The sequence below is a fragment of the Alligator sinensis genome, unplaced genomic scaffold, assembly GCF_000455745.1.
Source record: "Alligator sinensis unplaced genomic scaffold, ASM45574v1 scaffold383_1, whole genome shotgun sequence".
In the NCBI taxonomy this organism is placed as follows: Eukaryota; Metazoa; Chordata; order Crocodylia; family Alligatoridae; genus Alligator; species Alligator sinensis.
Genome location: NW_005842733.1, coordinates 135749 through 155709, shown reverse-complemented (window position 1 = coordinate 155709; position 19961 = coordinate 135749). Strand labels below are relative to the sequence as shown.

Sequence of the window (19961 nt, the reverse complement as noted above, 5' to 3'; positions counted from 1 at the left end):
ATACCAGCTTCTGGCAGGCTCCACTTGCCTCAGGAACATTGAAGAGGAGGGTGAAACTCATGAAGCCTACTCACTGCAGAGGATGCCTTATTCCAGCATAGGAGCAACTATCCATGCAGAGTGTCACCTGCCATCATAGGTAAGAAAAATGGTCAAGAAACTGAGCTAAGCCCTAAAAAACTGTGATGAACTAAATTCAGGAATAAATAAAGGAAGCAGATCATAAAAGCTTATGCATGAGGACAGACTGCCATACGTTTACACCCTATTGTGAATAATTGAAATCACCAGCATTATAATAACGAAGGTAACATCATAAATACCTTATGTCTAAAGTAACCAACTTTTGGGTACCAAAATCCAGGTCACCATGAGAGGCCCACTTCAGACCTCCAGAACCAAACATAGTCCATGCCATTTCTGGTTAGCATAGCCATCTTAATGCAGCACTACTTTTTCTGAAAACTCTACTAATTAGTTGTAAGCTCCCTCTGAACTGGAAGCAACAGAGTCACTTTCACAGGGCACTGCACCCTGGTTAATTAGCTCTGTTTCTTACTAGATGCTGCATGGTCTGTTGGGAACGTTCTGGGGGTAGGGGTAGGGGTTAGCCAATTTTAGACATATATTCTAAATTCAGGACAAATTTCAGGGATTCTCAGGTGACATTAGAACACAACTTGGACATTTGAGACCAGCCTGAAAAATCTGGGACAGTTGATCACTTTTACTTCTGCCCCCAGGAACTGTGCGATTATCCCAAAGCTGGCCCTCTGCACTCAGTTTATGACAGGAATTTATTCAAAAGCATTGGGCTAAATTCTTTACTCGGTTGCTACTGTGCAGCTTTCCTGGTCTGCTGAGTTGCACAGTTGCACCTGAAGTCAGGTTCTGGTCCACATGAACCAAACCATTAAATAAGCAAATATTACTCAGCCGCGTGAAGTACTATCCCATTTTATATGCATCGACGATGTTGTCGTTGAACCAGCTGTTGGCCCAGAAACATTCTCTCTCCCCTTTTTTTCTTTCCTTTAATTCTTTAAGTGATTTTATGTATACATGTTAAATGAATATTCTAATTACGTTAAAGGAAAGAACAGAGAGATTACCTTTGTCCAACTTTATCTGTTCCCCTGATGGTAAAGGAATGAAAGACTGCAGAACAATAGCATAACTACCTTGGTAAAGCAGAGTGGGAGCTGAGTGAGATAGTAGGTTTATTCATCAGTTTTTTCTCTCAAGAAACCTGCATTCAAAGAATAAGAGCAAGTGACTTAGATGGTCTCAGACTAGACCCTAGTGGATGTTTGGGCACATCACAAAATAATCACTGCAGACTGACACGGGGCAGATTTTCCACTCCAGAGGCCTAGGATTGGGACAGAGCACTGTTGTAAGAAGAAAGGGGTAGACGACAGCACAGTACATCCCTGCCCTGCTCTGTACTGGGCAGTGTACAGCACACGGCACTACCCTGTGACTTTTGTCCCCCACCCACTTGAGCAATACATTCCCCAGTATTTAGAAATAATAAAATGAGAGGCAAAACTTAAACATCCACTCAGTTACTGTGCAGGAAAAAGGTTTTATTCACTGAAGCTCACGACTTTTCTATGTACAGTTGGCCTGATTATCCGTTTCATTACACCAGGTTTAAAAGCCACCATAATGCCAGTGACTTGGGATCTCATTACCAGATAGGGAAATGAGGCCCAGCAGTGTCTCCCACAGCTTCTCTAGTCCCACCCATTTCATAGTGCCTATCCTAGAAAAGTAGCTTGCTTTTTCTGATTTCTATTTAAAAATCAGTACCATAAATTGAACCCTTATAATAGTCCAGGGAAAAGATGTGACCTGAACGCCTAAGAATTTTTTCAATGAATAGGACCCTTAATATTTCGTTTTGCCTAATGAAGTAAGGCGTCAATGCAGAAGGATTATTATTCCCGGAATGTTCCGGTCGCCACAAAAGTGTAATTCATGGAATCTGGCTCGAATTTTTTTCATATACATAATTAATGCTGCATTTAAAACACGTTAAAATGTTTTATTCCTTAATCAGCTAATTTGACTGTGAAACAAAGATGCCTTTATTTGCCTTTTCCCTGACTAGAGTTACTGTAGTAAAACTTCCCCTCTAGCTTTGGCTTTCTCTTACGAGTTTGCTGCTGCCAATTAGTTTTCTAAAGTTGCTATTTTACAAAATGTTTCTCACTTTTAAAAAAAATGTAATCCACTGTCTGTACATCACAGAGTTCCTTGTGTTCAGACACAGGGCGTTAAACATTCTTTGGGTTGACTTGGGTCAGCTTTGAAAAGTCTCAGGCACTGTAACTTGAGAAGCAGTCGTGCGCTATAGTGTTTTCTCCACATCCTGTTAAGTATTAAGTGGTTATTTAAAATGGAGTTGTTATACTCAGCAAGTGACTTAAAGTGCTCTATATAGTTTACAAGACGATTAATTAAATGAGAACATTGCATGTGATGCGCATGTATTTCCATAATCATTCACATTGGCCTATAGTTGCCCTTTAATTTTCATACTAATTAAAGTAACACATTGAACTGCAAATCGTAAATGGCTGCATTTCTCAGTAGATGTTAACACTGATGTAAGCTGAATGGTGAATAAAAAGCCCAAGAATTTAAGCAGAGTGGTTTTTTACTCAGATCCATTCAAGTTTTCTTTTTCATTCCATTACTGGACAAAGTCCATATTTTAACAAGACCGCATTTTGCTGAGGTTTTTGGCCCCATGATTTACTGGGGTACAATGTGCTTTTTGTTGCTATCTCTAATTAGTTGGTTTCTCTTTTAAAATAAGACAAGAGTTGTATAGATCTAGGGTTTGGAGTTTTTTGCTTTGTTTTGCTAGAACTGGTGGGACTAGGATTTTGTAATCTGATGGACAGGATAAGATAAAATTGTAACATGCAGCTATTTTGCCAATAGTATTTATTACTGGTTACTTGCATCTGACCTAGTATCCTCTTTAATTCCAGTTCAAATTCCAACATGGTTGACTTGGGTATTGAAATGTATACTGAGGGGGCTATATTTTTAGGTCACATCATAGTATAGGAAGTTATACCTTTAGAACTGTCACTGAGATTTTAAAAAGAAAAAAAACCCAGATATGAATAATCATGCCATGGTTCATGTAGCCACTTGCATCTGGACTTGGCAACAGCCCTGACAGAAACCACTACATTTATCTCAGTCTTGAGCATATCATGTAATCACTACTGAATGAGAAGTAACTGTGAACTATAGATGTGAAAAAGGCACCTGAAAAAGAATGCTGTCAGGGTCAACAGACTCAAAAATTAACAATTTATCACTCTTTACACTGAATCTTCCATCTAATTGCTTCCATGATAAAAGTTTTCTTCTTTTCAGAAATGAGCATTATACAAGATTTCTGTTTAATTTAAAAAGAAAAATTCCTCCACTCCCAGGTGACCCATCTAAGAGAAATAATAATAAGCAGTCGATTGCTCAGAGAGCATCAGCTCTCGCACATATTACAAGGGGGAGTGTTTGCACTCCAGTACAACCCCTCCCCCACTCCCTTCCTGCAGTGTGTCCCATCCCCAGACCTAACTTGGCTTGATCCAAAATCTTATTTGTTAAAATTAACTTTTACATCAGCTGGAGACAGCGTTCTTGGCAAGTGGGAGAGGAATGAGAACTGAAAGGGAGGGAATAGCTGTTGGAGGCCAAGAAGGGAAAGGGAAGAAGGAGTTTGGGCGAGGATTTCTAGCAGCTAGAAGAAAGTGATCAGGCCACAGCTGTTACATGTTTCTGGGTAAAGACAGAAGCAGTAAGTAGGCTAAGGGGAATGAAAGAAGGGTGCTGTATCTTGGTATATCCCAGCAACCGCAAGTGGAAGTACAAAGTCCAGCCAAGACACCCAAAGCTTGGCACAGTCTCTTTCATGAACATCTCTTGCCAGGGGCACCATTTTCCAGTGGTCATCTACTACCCCTAGCCTGTGGACTAGGAGAAAACAGCCACAGTTTGGAGCCAGTCCTCAGAAGCAACAGGTATTTCCTCAGCAACAGCCAGTGGGACAGGCCCCAACTGAGATTCTCCCTCCTCTTCCACCCCCAAGACCTCCAACGTTTCTGGATGCCAGCAGTGTCACAGGCTGCTTGAGCATTATTTCTGCCAGATTTGTGGGACTGCTGGTAACAAGCTAATGCTTAGAAAGTCCATGAATGTTTATTTCATGTAGATAAAAGAAAACAGAGTTTCTGCTTTTCCGCTCAAAAGGAAAACAACAACAAACCCGCACACACTCAAGGAACAGCCAGAGACAAAAACCATCCTCCTTCCAGCAATCTCTATAAAGCAGTATGTTGCCCTGCAGTTGCCTCTTCCTGGCTAGGGAAAGGACTTTCTCTTCCACTTCTACTAGGGCTGTGCAAAATTCTGACAGGTGTTTCATTTCAAAGCTGTTTCAATGCTTTTTGAGCTCGAAACAGCAAAATCAAAATGAAACAAAGGCTTTGAAACAGCTTCAAAATGAAATGACAGCACTCAAAATGTTTCTAAAGTTTTGAAATATTTCAAGTTTCGAAGCTGGGGTTGTTTGCTAGATTGACATCTAGCTTCCTGTTCGATTCCCCCAGCTCTCTGATCATTTCCCCAGCTCTTCCCAGGTGGCGTGGGCCCCTGATCAGTGCACGGGGTTTCAGCAGGCTGGGGCCAGCGGCACCACCAGTCTTACTGGTGCTTGGTGCGGGCTGCGCCGAGCTCAGCTGGCAGCGGCAGCCTGCTGTCATCCCATGTGCAGCTCCGGGGGCCTGCGCCCCCCAGGAAGAGTCTGGCACAGCTCCCTAGCCCTCCTGGGGAAGCACAGGCCCCCAGATCTGCGCACGGGATGACAGCAGGCTGCCAGCAAGTGATATGAGTATTGCTTTGAACAGTTTGAGGTGCAGTTTCCTAAAAACTCCTGCACCTATCTCCTTGAAACTTGGCATGCTTCATACCCCTCAGGAGGGGCTACCATCCCTGCAATTTTCATCAGAATGAGGCAGGAAATTACAAAGTTATAGGCATTTTCATGATTCCACATTATAGCCTATGGGCGAAACATCGAAATGCATTGAAACAGCGAAACAGTTTCAGTGAAAGAAAATGGAACGGTGCTTTGAAACAGCAAAACAAAACACTGTCCCTTTGAAACAGCGAAACAAAACGGTGTTGTTTCACACAGCCCTAATTTCTACCCAGAGCCCCTCCCTCAGCATGTCTGAGTTGCCTTTTTATAAACCCTCTGAGGTGAGCCTCTAGCTCATCCCCTCCCTGCCTGCCTTAGTATAGGGCACCACACATTGTGTGCAAGGATTGTGTTAACTAGCTGTCATTTCCCAGCTTACTCTTATGTATTATTAATGTTACTGTAATACCCACAGTGCATTTAGTGCATCACACACACATACAGAGATGATGCTTACTCGCTCTCTAAAAATGCAGGCAGCAAGCAAAAGATGGAGGAGAGGGATAAATGTAATCAATCAATTAAAAATAAATAAATAAAAGAAAACTCACCACTTCATCCCAAACATATTAAAAGGCACTTCTCACCCCACAAAATAAACATTCATGGACTTTCTAAGCATTAGCCTTTTATGAGTCCCACAAAGAAAGCGGAAACCTTTTCAGACCTACCACCATAATGTTCTGGTTTTATTCCACTAAAACTACACTTGAATTTAGTTTTGCCTACTCCAGACAGTTGAGTGTAATGGAGACTGATATAATGTGGTAGAGAAGTAAAACTGTGTGTTCTGATATACTGACTCCCTCTCCCCCCCAAAAAAAAAGAAAAAAGAAAAATGATGCAGAACATTTCAACTCTGCAATGAGATGCAGCATTCAAAACTTCAAGAAGACTGGTTTCTTTTGGGGGAGGTTTGGGGTTAGAAATAAGGCTTCTAACATGAGGCCAGTTTTCATCTTTACCATGTGGCTGCAACTGCTGCTCCATTATTTGTATACATCAGCATACCTCTGTATTGGCTTACTTACTATAAGGATCCTTCATCAGAGTTTCTTGATAGTGTTTTAATTGCAAGTGTAGTATTTCCAAAGGATACACAATACAGTTGTCAACAAGTGACTGATTAATCAAATATCTGACCCAAAGAAACACATAGCCACCTATTCTTGGCCAGGGAACATGTGTAAGCAAGAGGGCAAACATGCAGTCACAGTCACACACACACACACACACACACACACGAAAACAGTATCTTGGTTTTGTTGAGATTTTTTTTCCCTTCAGGCTGGTCACTACGTAGCATAATTGGGGGGTTAGTCTCATTACTGCTCTAATTAATCTTGATCTGCTTTGTTAGAACCAGTTACAAAGAAAACATTACTGAAAAGAAAACCCTCAAGGCTTCTAAAGCTTGTGTAACAGATGAAGTCAATGCTTGATCTAAGTCTGAGCAAGAAGTCCAGCCTGTTTCATGTTTCCACATGAAGCACTCTGTCCCACCCCTTGATCCTCCCTCCCCTAACCTTCCTTTGCATTCCCCTACTAAATATAGAGTGTTCTTTCTTCCTCTTTGTTGTACCTTGTAAGAATTACCTCAAACAGGATGCAGCTTGTTAGAGCAAAGTCAGGTTATTTCACACAGAGGCAAGGCAAAGCAGAGTTCACGTTGTAAATTGTCTTGACTTCTAATGGAAACAAGGTGAGAAATGGAATACAACTGTAGAGGCCAGCTTGAAATGGAAACCAGGATTAAAAGGAGCTGTTTAGGGGCTCACAGGTGCTAAGCATCAGGGAAAGACAACTACAATTAAAAAAAGAAAGAAAGAAAAAGGTGAAGGGGATTTTTGACTATCAGTTCTTTCAGCTGTTTCAAAATCAGAACTGTTTCACATACACATATGGCAGCTGATTATGATGTACTGATAGACATTAATTTTAAAGTTACTCTTGGGCACAATATAGGACTTTGATTCTGTAATGCATCTGAACATGCCTAACTGCATCAGGTGTATAAATTCCATTGAATCCAGTGAAATGAATACACCTGTTTAAGTGTTTGCTTCAAACCCATCCCTCCCTAGCATATTCTTAAGTACTCTCCCAAATCAGCCCTAAACCAGGTGCTTCAGTTCACAAACATGTATTTCAAAAAGGGTGATGCTAGCCTTTGGGTTTCTGCGGGACCTGATAGATCCAGAATCTATCTGCATGGTTTGCTGCATTCCTGGTTTAATTACCAATGTGTCCAGTCAGTAGGGGAATCAGAATGTCTCTAGCTACAATTTTATTTAAGTACCATTTCCCCAATGAATGCTGGCAGAGATACTTTTCCAAGCACGTGCTGCAGAACCATACGGTACTACAGATAATCCTGCCAGAGAGTCTGGAGCAATATAAACTGTAGTATGAGAGTTTTATAATGAGATTCACCATCCAAAATTGCTGTTTCACATAGTAAAGTTCTTCCACTAAATTATGAACAGGGCATAAGAAGCCTGGTCTCTTTAGTCAGCAGAGAGGAATGGTTTCCTTTCAACTCAATCTTGTGTTTTTGAACACCTTTTTGTATTTATAGTATCTCCTTTATCTGCTTAGTTGTTGGTGCTCAGGGTACATATAATAGATTAGAATTTACTACATATTGGGAACAGGGGAACATAGGACCTGATCTAGCAGAGCACACCCATGATGTTCCAAGCTGTTTAACACACAGGGGATCCTGGTTCTAAGGCAAGTAAAAAATGTATCATGTTATGGAAAATTCTGGCATCTGAGGAAAGAAGCAGCAGCATCCAAAGAAACACTCCCTGCTACCATTCTGCTAATGATGATCCTCCATCCTTTGAAATTTCCACATATATAGAGGACTGAACTGGGTCACTATAGCTCTAAGGTTTCTGCAATTATTGATAGTGGGATGGAGAAACCCATCTCATGGGCATCTCTTTCTCTGGATAAACTATGCAAGAACCACTCTAAAGAGGATTTGGGGCCATTCTATTCTCTCCAATAGCCACTGGTGTAGAAAGATGTGAAATATTCTGGAACTCCGAAACCCCAAGGAGAGGGGTCACCTACACCCACATACATTTTGGGAGAAGGTTCAGACCAAATGGTTCTTTTCCTAGTCCTCTTGACTGACATCAAAGTGGCAACATGGTCACTATACACTGCAACATCATGCAAAAGTGAAGCTAAGATACTGGAGGAAACAACACCTTTCTAGGAGGAATTTCAGTGCTAAACCTCAAGCATGCAATAGGCAATCAGAAGGGCTAAATTAAGACAGTCAAAAAGCCCAAGACTGAATTGATTCAGTCTTTGCAAGTTAGTCAAAACTGCACAGATTAAACTGAAATAGAAGTGATCAGATATTTATCTTTGATTCAGAAAATGCAGCCACATGCCAGCAGTGGCTCAGGCCAGAAGCCAAGAGGTGCTAGAGCACAGCTCTCTGGCCATGTGTTCACCTCCTCTTCCTGCTGCCCCCAAGGTCTCTGGGATTTGCAGTCTAGAATTACAGCAGCAGGACTCTGAAGGGTTGATCATCACTTCCTCTTCCTACTTCCAGGTCCCTCTGGGATTTGTAGTCCACAGTTGCAGCCAGCAGTAAGATTGAGTGGAGGAAGAGGTGTTTAGCCTCACTCCCTGGCCCCAGATAGGGTTTGCCTGGGGGGGTAGTCCCCCCTCTTCCTGCAGACTGGGCTGCATCCTCAGCCAGGCTTGCACACCCCATCTCCCTCCACTCCCTTGTCAGCCAGCCCAGGCCAGCCCAGGGCTGCAAAGTATGCGGGGGGGATTGTAATTTAACTTGAACCAGGAAGGGGTCTTGGACAAAAGTTTCATAAACTGGTTTGACCCAAATCAGTTAAGTCTGATATTACATTCAACCTGATTTGTCTTAAACCAGTTTTGGCCATTTTGAAAACAGTTTATGTGCACTGAACTTCTGTTCTGTTACAGGTTTAAACCAGTTTCTGATCTCTTCAACTGGTTGATGCGTTACTTCCGTCCCTAGCCAAAGAGTATAGCTAAGAGAAAGCTTAACAATGAGGGCCTCTAGATCAGAGGCAGAGAAGGAGATAGGAGAGCTAAATAATAATTATTGTTGTTGTTAGCAACTGATTAAGCACTAACAATGTCCTGCATAAGACACAACAATAGTTAATAGCATCTGGTAAAAAAAGAGTAAATAGTTTCCAGGAAAAAAATTCCAACAAAAAGAATTTTCACTGACATTTTTTAGTTTTACACTGAAAAGAACAGTTTCAGTTTCTCTCCTTTCTCATTTTCTCCCCCTGGCCAAAAAGAAAGGGAAAGGGATAAAAGTGACATAAAAGAAATAAAACTAGCAAACTGGTTTGGGTTTTTATTATTTTTTTTTGGACCAAAACAATATTTTTTGCACCAAAACATACACTATGGCTAAAATTGTTTCCATTGTAGAAAAGTTTCAGTCTGATCTCTGTGAAGACAATCTCAAACTCCAAGACTTTTCAACCCAAAAGGCACACCATACACATTTGCAAAATGCACAGGCAGTTCTAATAAACCAATTAGAATTGGGGTTTGGGGTTTTATTTAAACAAACCCGTTGCAGTTCTATCTTTACTAGCCCTTAATTAAATTGATGGCCTAAACAGAAAATTCAGAGTGGGAGAGAAAGAAGCATTCAATTATGGACCATAATCAAGTCTCATAAATAGTCATGTTGCTGGCCTAACATTTAACGTTAGTTGTACATCTTTAAACAATATCATGGCTTGGGTTTGTTTGTTGTTGTTTTGCTTTGGGTTTTGTTTTGTTTTTTTGGGGGGGAGGGGGCTGGGAGAGGGCAGGGAGGAACCAGGGGAGGAGGTTGTCTGAACACATTTGCTTTCACTGAAAAATGAAATATCCCCCAATTGGGGATAGTTGTATAATCCCATCAGACTTTGAACCCTAGATAAAGTCAAGTGAAAAAAAGTCAGATATTTGTGTCAGATTCTTATAAAACAACTGCTAGTGTATTAGCAAAGTCACTCTTAGACAAGTTGTGAATTTTAGCAAAAGCCTGAAGTATTGAAGCTATGCTGACTGGTATACAATGGGAAAGCACCGCTCATTCTCTGTCCCCTTCCCGTGCATTTGTTCAAAAAGAAGGGAGCACTGAATGTTCTCTCCTTGCTCTTCACCCAGTGCACAGACCCCAAATCCAAGAAGGTCCCATAGAGGCATGCAAGGAGATAAGTAATTACTCTCTTGACCTGCAAAGGATCATGGAACAATCCTGTTCTAAGGCTGAAGGATGTAATTTTGGCTCAAGCACATACCTACTATCATGTTTTCTTTTTGTAAAAGTTACATGGCAACATAGTCATCAACAGTGAACAAAATTAGGACTCCAGTGAGTAGCAGGTAAGTTCCCCAAAACATCCTAAGTAAGTTTTTTTGTGCTTTTAAATTTGCTGGTTATAGTACTGTTGGGCCTGATTCACTTCTTCACTGATCCCATAATATTGTTAAATGATGTACTGCATCTCTTCCACAAAGAATTGCAGGAAAATTACATTTAGGTCCCTGGCAAACATTAAAACAATAGTCTGATGGGATGAGTGGAATTTTATGCCCTAACCCAAACATGGTGCCTCTTGCCATGTCAGACACTCATGTAACATCTGCCAGGGGCTTTAGAGAGAGAGTTTGATGGTGTCTCAGATGTTTTGACAAAGGAAAGTAATAAACCCTCAAAACACCATAAACGGTTCTGCATAGTTTTCATGTTAGGGTTTTCCATGGAAATAAATAGTACTGATTTGTTCCATAATGCCTTCTATTATTATTATTAATATTATTATTAATAATAATAACAACAATAATAATATTTGTGTACTGCTTAAACCACTGTTGCATATGAAAGTTAATATTTTCAAAGCATTGGGTGAGATAACTTTCTCTGAAAACAGGTTCTCAATAGGAAACCCAAACAGTGCTAAAGCATTATCTTAAGTAGATTTAAATAATTAAATTCAAAATTCTCAAACCACTCACTGGTTCAAATTTATTTCTTTAATAACAACCTTGTTTCAGCAACACACTGGATTAGGATTTCATTTATTTGAAATTTAAGGTCTGTCCCACTCTGAATGTTATTTTAAGTATTTAGGGGCATTTTTGTGCTGGTGAAAATGAAGAGATTGTTGCATTATAAATTCATTTCCTCTGTTATTGCACAGGCCATGCACACTGCAGCTGTGAAAGCTCTGTAAGAGCCCCAGCCGTGTCCTCAAGTCAAACCCAGAAGGGATAGCTGTTGTTTTTCTACAAAAAGTTGCCCTTTTCTGACATCCCCTGCTAAAAGTACTTCCTAAACAGAGATGTCAACAGGGTTCAATCACAATGAATAATAAGGGGGCATTTAATGATGCTGATGTCTCTGCACCAGGAACATAGCTCAAACTCCAATAGGCATTTTCATCCAGAATCTCCAAAAATGGACGCCAACTATGTGTCTAGAGGTCAAAGGCCACTGCTATATGAATCATGCTACCCAGCCCCACCAATAACATGCTATATTAAATTCAGTAAGTAGAGCTGTTGGGCTAACAGGTGTTACATTGTAAGTAATAGCTCAGTGGTAGTTACTATTCACACTAACAATTTTACAAACAAGTGAGTTTCTTATACATTCTTCATCACCTCCAGGCATTCATATTCTTTTTAAGTACAGGAACATTAATTAGATTTTGACCACAGACCCCGGATTTGACTTACCCTGACAGGGTTTCCATTAGTGTAATCTGTAGGGGAATTCACTGTTTTAACATCTGTGCGCCTGAGGCCTATCTCACATTTACTGCCGTAGTCTGAAAAGCCTCCCTTGTATGGTTGTATGTTTCTTCATGCTCCCAATTTCACAGAAGTCATTTCAGCACCAAACGGTAATTAGCAAAGGGATGGGCCTCGGCTGACATGAATGCAATTTATTGTTTTCCACAAGGCCCTGAACCGAGCAAACAAAGAACACAGTCTTGCTGTCTAGCATTTTATTAACTTGTATTGTGCTATGTACCTTACTGAAGGGAGAGCTTCAAGTAAATTCAGCTGCTAATAAGCAGTAACATGCGTGCTTTTGAAGAATATTAATTTCAGTTCAATTAGGCAAGTTTGTGGGACCTCAGCCTCTAATATAGGACAGCCACTTTTATAATTATCTTCTGTATTAACTTTATCATCACCAGACTTTTTACATAAATGCAACCTTTCATCTTTAAAATGCCAACACTTCTTCAATTTTGGCAACCGTACAGCATTGCTAATTATTTGCTCATTATGTGTGGTTAACTGATGAATCATTAATAAATGAATGAATGGCTAATATATTTTTATGGTAATTGGAGATATAACTGATTGCAGACTTCCTTAGCTTCTCAAAACCGCACTGGAATGATCAGTAGCTGCTTAATTGTTTACAGATGATATTTATGCGACTGACAAGCTTTTCTCGGTTTATCACTGGTGAACTAACACACCAGGACATATTCTGTGCCACTAAACACAAGTGCAAAGGGCATTCGGCAGAAGAATGACCAGTCATATTGTTGTATGTTTCTATTACCTCACATTCATTTTACGGCTGACAAATATTCACATATGTGCTTTAGATGACTTTCCTAACAATTCCAAGCATTCACGTGAAATGTGTGTGTACTGGCATTGGCAAACGTATTTATTGCTAGCATTTGGGCCTTGTAAAATAAAATGATACCATCTTTTGGATTGTTCTTCATCAGCTCAGGTCTCAATTACTGCAATCAATAATACACAGAGAGCAGGCTTTAGTAACATTTTAGTTTAACTCCACATAGTGTATTATAGTAACTGGCTTATATAACCTCTCTCTGCCAGTGCACAGTTAATGAATTCAGAGATAATTGCTGGGTTGATTTTTTTTTTTTTAAATAATCTATCCTTCCATAAATCATTCTTAGCATATATAGTTTCAAAACACAGCATTTAAATCTGCTTGACAATTCAAATCAAAATAAAAAGGTGGCATGATGGCCAAACAAGGCTTGTTTAGTTCCACACACACATCCTGAAGATCAAGTTAAAAATGCAAAGGAGATTACCCGTTCTTAATTATAATTATTTAACCAGGTGGGTAGTTTCTCTAATGAACATTTCTATGAAAACAGAATAACTAATGATGGTCTTAAAGAAGTCTTTGTCTTCCCATGTACTAATGATCACATTTATAAATATGCAGGAAAGCCCCCATGTACACTGCTAATGATAAGTAATTAAGCACCAGGCATGGAAAGCTATAGAAAAGGGTCACGTTAATGCACGAGAAAATTAAAAATGCAATAAAATAAGTTGTCTAGAAAGATTAAACTTCTGGCTTCTACAGCTTTTAGTATGAAAGAAATTATTCCTCCTTCCCTCCCCCCGACCTCCAGTGAAAACCAGAGCTTCTAGTAGGTATCAGAACAGAACTCACAGTGTCTTCTTACTTGATTTCATACTTGCACTCAATTTAAAAATAGGTAAAACACCAGCCATTTAAAACACACACCTTTTTCAGGTCAGATTATCTCTCTGTTTGCAAAAGAGCTCTATAGCCGATCTTGAAATTATAACTAATCTCATTCCCAGAAGCCTTTCGGAGCTTCTGGCCAAAATAAGAGAGAGAGATAGTAAGATTAAAATCTTACTTTTTATCTCTAGGTCTGCCATGAAGAAGCTGTGATTCTATGCTCAGTGGAATCACCACTGAAGAGGACTCTTCAATTTGAGATGAGCAAAAAGGCTAACCTGAGGTTAAGTCTTTGGTTTAGCAGTTGAATTGAAACCACAGCTTGCTATCAAACATTAAAGGCATCTTAAAAGTGAAAAAGTGGATCTTCCTGGGTAGCAAAGAATAACTTGTATTTGTCTCTCTAAAGCCTTTAACTGAGGGTAATTTTGAGACACTTTTTAAGAGTCTTAGCAGAAATTTGTGACAATGAAGATTTTGCCAGACATCTCAGAGCCATTGATCTAAAGTCTCTTAGACCTCCACATTTGAAAACTCTTCCTTGCAGTTAATCCCCATATGCAGAAATCTAATTTTCTGCTGCGGTAGTTCAGGGTTCAACAAGGCAACAATCTTGGTCTGAAGGAAATAATTTACTATTATTATTTTCTCAATGAAAGCAAAATTAGATCTTTTTTTTAAATCATGTTGGGAAAATAGTGAGCTTCCAATGAAGGGAGATATAGAGCAATAGAAATTTAAATGAACTCCTTCCCTTCTCCCAGTAACCCACAAAAGGCCACATTTCTTTTGTTGTTGAAGTACTGTCATCACTAAGCTTTCTTGACTGTTTTTAAAGGCAACTTAATGCAGAGTTATTTCAGCTGAGTGCAAGGCTTAAATTTGCATCAGAAATAATGACAGGCAATTGAACCCTAAGACAGGACAGGCATTAAGTACCTGGCAATACCTGAAGGTGAAACTCCCATCAATAATTCGGGCCGTTCGATTTATTTAGTATAGCGCTGTTTATAACGGCCTTTCTTTGTTGTAAAAGTTCAGGAAGGTGGTACGCAGCATTTTAACATGGTTATCCTGACCCCCAGTGGCTGCATGCATCATTCTGCTCTACAGATTCTTCTCTACAATGTACAGGTGATCATAGTTGCCGTTTTACTTTTGTTTTAAATTGCAATCCCAAATGACAATGTAACCTATTTCTTTATTTAAAATGCAACCAGGCCTCATGTTGTGAGCTTGGGGAAACCTTGGCAAGAATTATAAATAATATCCAGATATTTTGTTAGGTTGAAACCAATGTGTCCCCCCCCACTTTTTCTTAGCCTGAGCCTCAAGACTTTTTTTTTAAACCATGTTAATTCAATTTCCAAACTGATCCTTAATTACTTTACTGGATATTTCTAACACTGCTGGTAGATTGGTTCCGTCTCAGAATCTAATATGAAGCACCACAAACAGAATATTATGTAAGCTTTCACAGGGCAATGCAGCGCACCCTGACAAGTCAGTTCAGTTTTAGTTTTTATGGGTTATGTAGCCCAGCCTGCCTGTTCAAGCTGTTTCATTTTGTCTGTAACCAAAAATCAAATAACCTGAAATAAAGCTTTGATGGCTAGCCATGACAGTGCAAACAAATAAACTTGGCCCTGGGAGAATGTAATGCAGGCTGTTGAGACGGGCAGTCTACTGCCAAACTCCATGGTGGGTTGGGGACTTAAATCCCCGCTTCAGGATTTAAGTATTTAAATATTCCATGAAGAATGATGAATATTGATACCTTGATACTTAAATATTTCATATCCCTGGTACTTCCCCTTCTTTCCCCCAGACCCCCCCCCAGGTATCCGGTTTGTTTCCGTCTAGTCAGTTTATACAGCACAGCACAAGATGATGTGCAAACCAACTACTGGTCAGGCTATTACTTCTGAAGTGAGATTTCGAATCCAGGTTTGCCATGGCCATTCCACAAACAGATGGCGAAAAGAAAGCCAGAGCCAGGGTGACAGTTATTTTGAGGGAAATAACGAATCCAATTGCACTGGTGTTTAAAAGAGACAGAAGACTCATTTTTGCACTGCTGAAATTGTGTAACCACTAAAATATAAGATAGGTCAGAAGAGCATTATTGAATTACAGAGATCTTCAATTTTAAATTATTTTTATCCTTGAGAATACATATCTGTTACAGACAAGCTCTGAAATCTGCCACTGCAAGCTCGTCAGGAAAACCAAATGTTAAATGGAAAATATTTGCCAGGATTTAAAATTAGACCTATACATTACTTACAGATGTTTCAATGAAAAACACTTGAAACTCAACCACCCTGAGTAATAAACCCCACAATGGTGTATTTTTTTATACTTCGAGTTAATTTTTATGATATAAGTAGCCATACGAAGAAACCATTGCATACTGCTTAAATTAAATGTGGAGGAATGAAATCAGCAGTATCCCTTTACAGCATATGGTCCAGCAAATCAAATTACAAAGCTTTCCACATCTCATTAACTGCAATGAGTACAGTGAGTTTTCTAATAAGTCACTTTTTTTTCATGTGAGTGGTGAGCAGTGACTTATTGTAAGTATTCTCACAGGATGACCCTTGTGCTGAAATTAAGAACTAATCTAAAATGGGAAAGGTCATTTGGTCAAGTCTGATCATAACATTTCCTCATTATTGTTTTAGTTGGCATTGAAGCATATGCTTTCCCCGTGCACCAGCTGAAAAATGCCTTTGATAATTTCACTGACAGCAAGTAACCCACACACTGCCATTTAATGAGTTTGGGCAGGATTAGCTGACAATAAAGAATACAATATAAATGTTTTTATAGAATGAATTTTTCAGCAGTAAAATTTCACACAGACATACTCAGCTAATTTATTTTCATTTACTATTGAGATGTCAGTCCAAATACCTCTCAAGGTGAAAACGTAAAGTCCCCATTAGACAACCTAATCTACCAAATGTCAGAATCACAAACATAAGGACCCACCAACCCACACTAACCCACCTGACAAAACAGCTTCAGTCAGGATGAGTGTGCAAAAGGAAGGCCATGTCTGATTGTCTGCTTCTCTCCCTGCACAAAAGAAACAATTGCTCATCATTGTAGCTTTCACTTTATATGGACTCCTGATTGAGTGGCAAAGCTGGGAGCGGAACTCAAAGTTTCTGGCTCTCGGCTTCTGTTCTCAAATCGCCATCTTGAACCCACTCTCTCTCTCACTTAAAACTGTCCACTCAAAACTACATTGACCATAAAAATACAGCAGAGTGCACAATGAGGGAAACATATCAAGACACTGGATAAAAGAGAAAAGCTAAGTCTGGCCAGCAGAAATAGTTGGGAGGAAAGTCAACAGGCTGTTTTTAAGCAATTACAAACTTGTTGGCTGATCTGATGTAGCTGGGCAGGAAATTCCATAGTTTTTGGAAACCATTGACAAAAATGTTCTGGCACTTGCTTTCTTCAGTCCATACTTCAAGAAGAGCTAATATCCTGTACCCAAGAAATCCAAGAGGCAAAGTAAAATGCAAGAAGAAAGTTTAACCAATAAACAGCAAGATGTAACATACCCCATGTTGGGGGGGTGGGGGGAGGGGAGTGTGGTTTAATGTATTCAGAACATCCTGAGATGCCACTACAGCAACTATAGAATATGATCATTCAAGTCAGGAAATTTACATGGGTTATTATCCTTGTGGTAAAATCCTGGGTTATTTTAAATAGTTTCTCCAGAGGTAAATTTATTACTGGGTTTAAAAGCACTACCTCACTCTTGTACATCCACTACTTAGAAGCTTGAAATCCAGTTATTGCTCAAATGAATTTCATTTCCCCCAATAACATGTAATAAACTCAAAGGCTTAAGCTGAATGACTAGCATTTATTTTAAGAAAATTTAACAATGAAGATGTGTGTAACAAATATACAAGTAAAAAGGTGATCCAGACTCTACCAAGAAGAAGAGGTAGACTGAATTTTGAGGGTATTCCTTGGGCTTCCCAATGCTCGCATTCCAGCTTTCTTCAAGCACACCAGTCAGTCAGGGCCCAAAACTGGCATATGTTCCATAACAAAGTTAGCTAAGTGGCTAATAGGAAACTAACAACTAGGGACTGGTTAGGACAAAAGTTTCCAAAGGCCAGACTCTGGGCTGGCTTCAGCTTGCTTGAGATCTGGTCCCACTGACAAATTCAGATTCTGCAAAATCCATCCTTTGGTTTGTTTTCTTTTTAAAAGCTACATTTTTAGCCCACAGTTGGAAACTTTCTAAAGATGAATAACATGTATAATGTAGCAATGACATTCAAGGCCTGCAGAAAGCCTGAAACAACAGCTTCATGACAAACGTTAACAGCCCCCATTCATCTCAAAAGGGAATTCACTGTTGAGCTCAATGAGAGCTCTGTAAAAGCCCGATTATCAGAAAATGAAGATTTATGAACTTTGTACTTAAGTTGTGCAATTACAACAATTATGCCTAACTGCACGTGCAAAAAATAAACAAATGCACTTAAAATTAACAGTGCACTTAAAATGTCGTGCCAATTTTCTCCCTTTTGAGAGAATCTAAATGCGGTAATAAATTTACTAAACAAATAGTCACTATGTAAAGGCCCTATAATTCTACATAATGCCTTACAATATCCTTAATCATTGTAAAAAGTTCCATGATTATCAGTCAAAGATGTACTTTGGACCAAGGGTAGTTTATGAAAATTGACATAATTTTAAAAGAAGTTATTTGGCTGTCTGTATGGAGCCTGTTTGACCACCAGGGAAAGGATCTAGATGGACACAAATATCCAACCAAGCCGAAGAGATAATGTAGTACCAAAATCTGAAATACTCCCACACCACTGTCCCATAAATTTGCTCCTATAGTCGAGTCAGGGCTTGAGTCTGAGGTTGGCCAGTCTGGTCTATGCAGTTCCCTTTCGACTCAGGGTTTTGCTAGGAGTCAAAGGTCACAATTCTGGGGCTTATAAGAGGCACGTCTAAGCAGAGCTATCAATTCCAAACTCAGAACCTCAGCAATTTCCATTAGCATTTCCATCCATGTTTTACCTTAAATAGGATTCTAGTCACTCAGCCTCACTGTAGCAGAAAATTATCTATATATCTATATGCACATACTAGTTATGCATCTGCATATATTTATTTAAAAATATCTCATGCATATGCAATACAAACACACACAAAAGTTTTCTGACAGTTGTTCCTCTAGGAGTAACAACAAAAAATATTTCAGATAATTCAACAGTGGACCACTCATCAGATGTATTCATCATGGTGCGAGCCATTTATAACTGCTGAGTCACCATCTGAATTAGTTTTTGTTTGGCTTATGTTTCCACCATCTCAGCAGCAATTTAGAATTTTGTAAATTTTCTCTCATCAGGAATAAACAAGCAAAAATCCCAGAGAACCCAGCAAAGATTTTGCATTAATTTCCCTGAGTGCATCCCATCCATATCACCCACACTTCAGTTCCTAAATACAGGCATACACACATTTCGGGCAGTTTCAAGTCAGCTATTGTTCCTCTCTTTGAGACAGGAGACAAAGCTATACTTTTCTAAACATGTGTATCTCCAGATATTTAACAAAAACATGAAGTTTGAAAGGTAACTTGCTTCTCATGAACCAGAGTAAAAATGGTCAGTTATCTAGACCTGATGATCTTGTAAGGTCCCGTCCAGCCCTTAACGTCTACGAATCTATGAATTAGTGCATGCATGAGCTTATTTTGGTTGAGCTTTTTTGTTGAAAATGTTGCCAGATGCAATAAAATAAGCCCCAGTGAAACTGACTGAGAACATGTATCATATTCTGATTGGTAATTCCCAGATTATTTCAGGTAAAAGAAAGGAAAATTACTAAAAACCCAATTTACATGAGTATATCGTAAAGGAACTAAAATAATATTCCATTCCAAGGGTGAACTGGATATGAAAACATACCTTCTGCCATGGCACAGAACTTCAAAATTAAACAAGAGGAAGTCACCTACTATAACTTCTGCCTATGGCTGATCGCAAAAAATACTCTGGCCCTAGTGAGACTTCTGGAAAAAGATGAAAAGATTATGTCTGAATCAAGACAAAATCCAAGAAGAGATCTACACTGTGGCTATTACCCTTTGGGTATGAATGCAAGTTCCCTGTACCCTTTACAGAGGAAGGGAAGGACTTCAACCTATCAAGTCCTTAGAACAGTTTAGTCCTTGTGTGCCTGACTTGGAGAGTGACACTGAATTCAGCTGACTTGAACATGGTAGGGGTTTAATCCTTCATCCCGTCAAACAAAAAGCTTCATGCTACTTTTGGAAAGCAAGGCAAAATGGAGACTAGGAAATGGAAAAGGAAATGTCTGGTGGACCAGACAACATGCTCTCAATTTGCTCTACAGCCTATCAGCAGG

The 19961-nt window shown here is 39.5% G+C and overlaps 1 long non-coding RNA gene across 1 annotated transcript in view; it reads right to left on the bottom strand.

Moving 5' to 3' along the window:
• LOC102384549 overlaps nt 1–6683 on the bottom strand; it is a 63803-nt gene extending 57120 nt beyond the window's left edge. Inside the window, exon 1 of the long non-coding RNA XR_325026.2 lies at nt 6605–6683. This is a non-coding gene — a long non-coding RNA (uncharacterized LOC102384549). The remainder of the gene's footprint in view (nt 1–6604) is intronic.
• Between the last annotated feature and the right edge of the window lie 13278 nt (nt 6684–19961).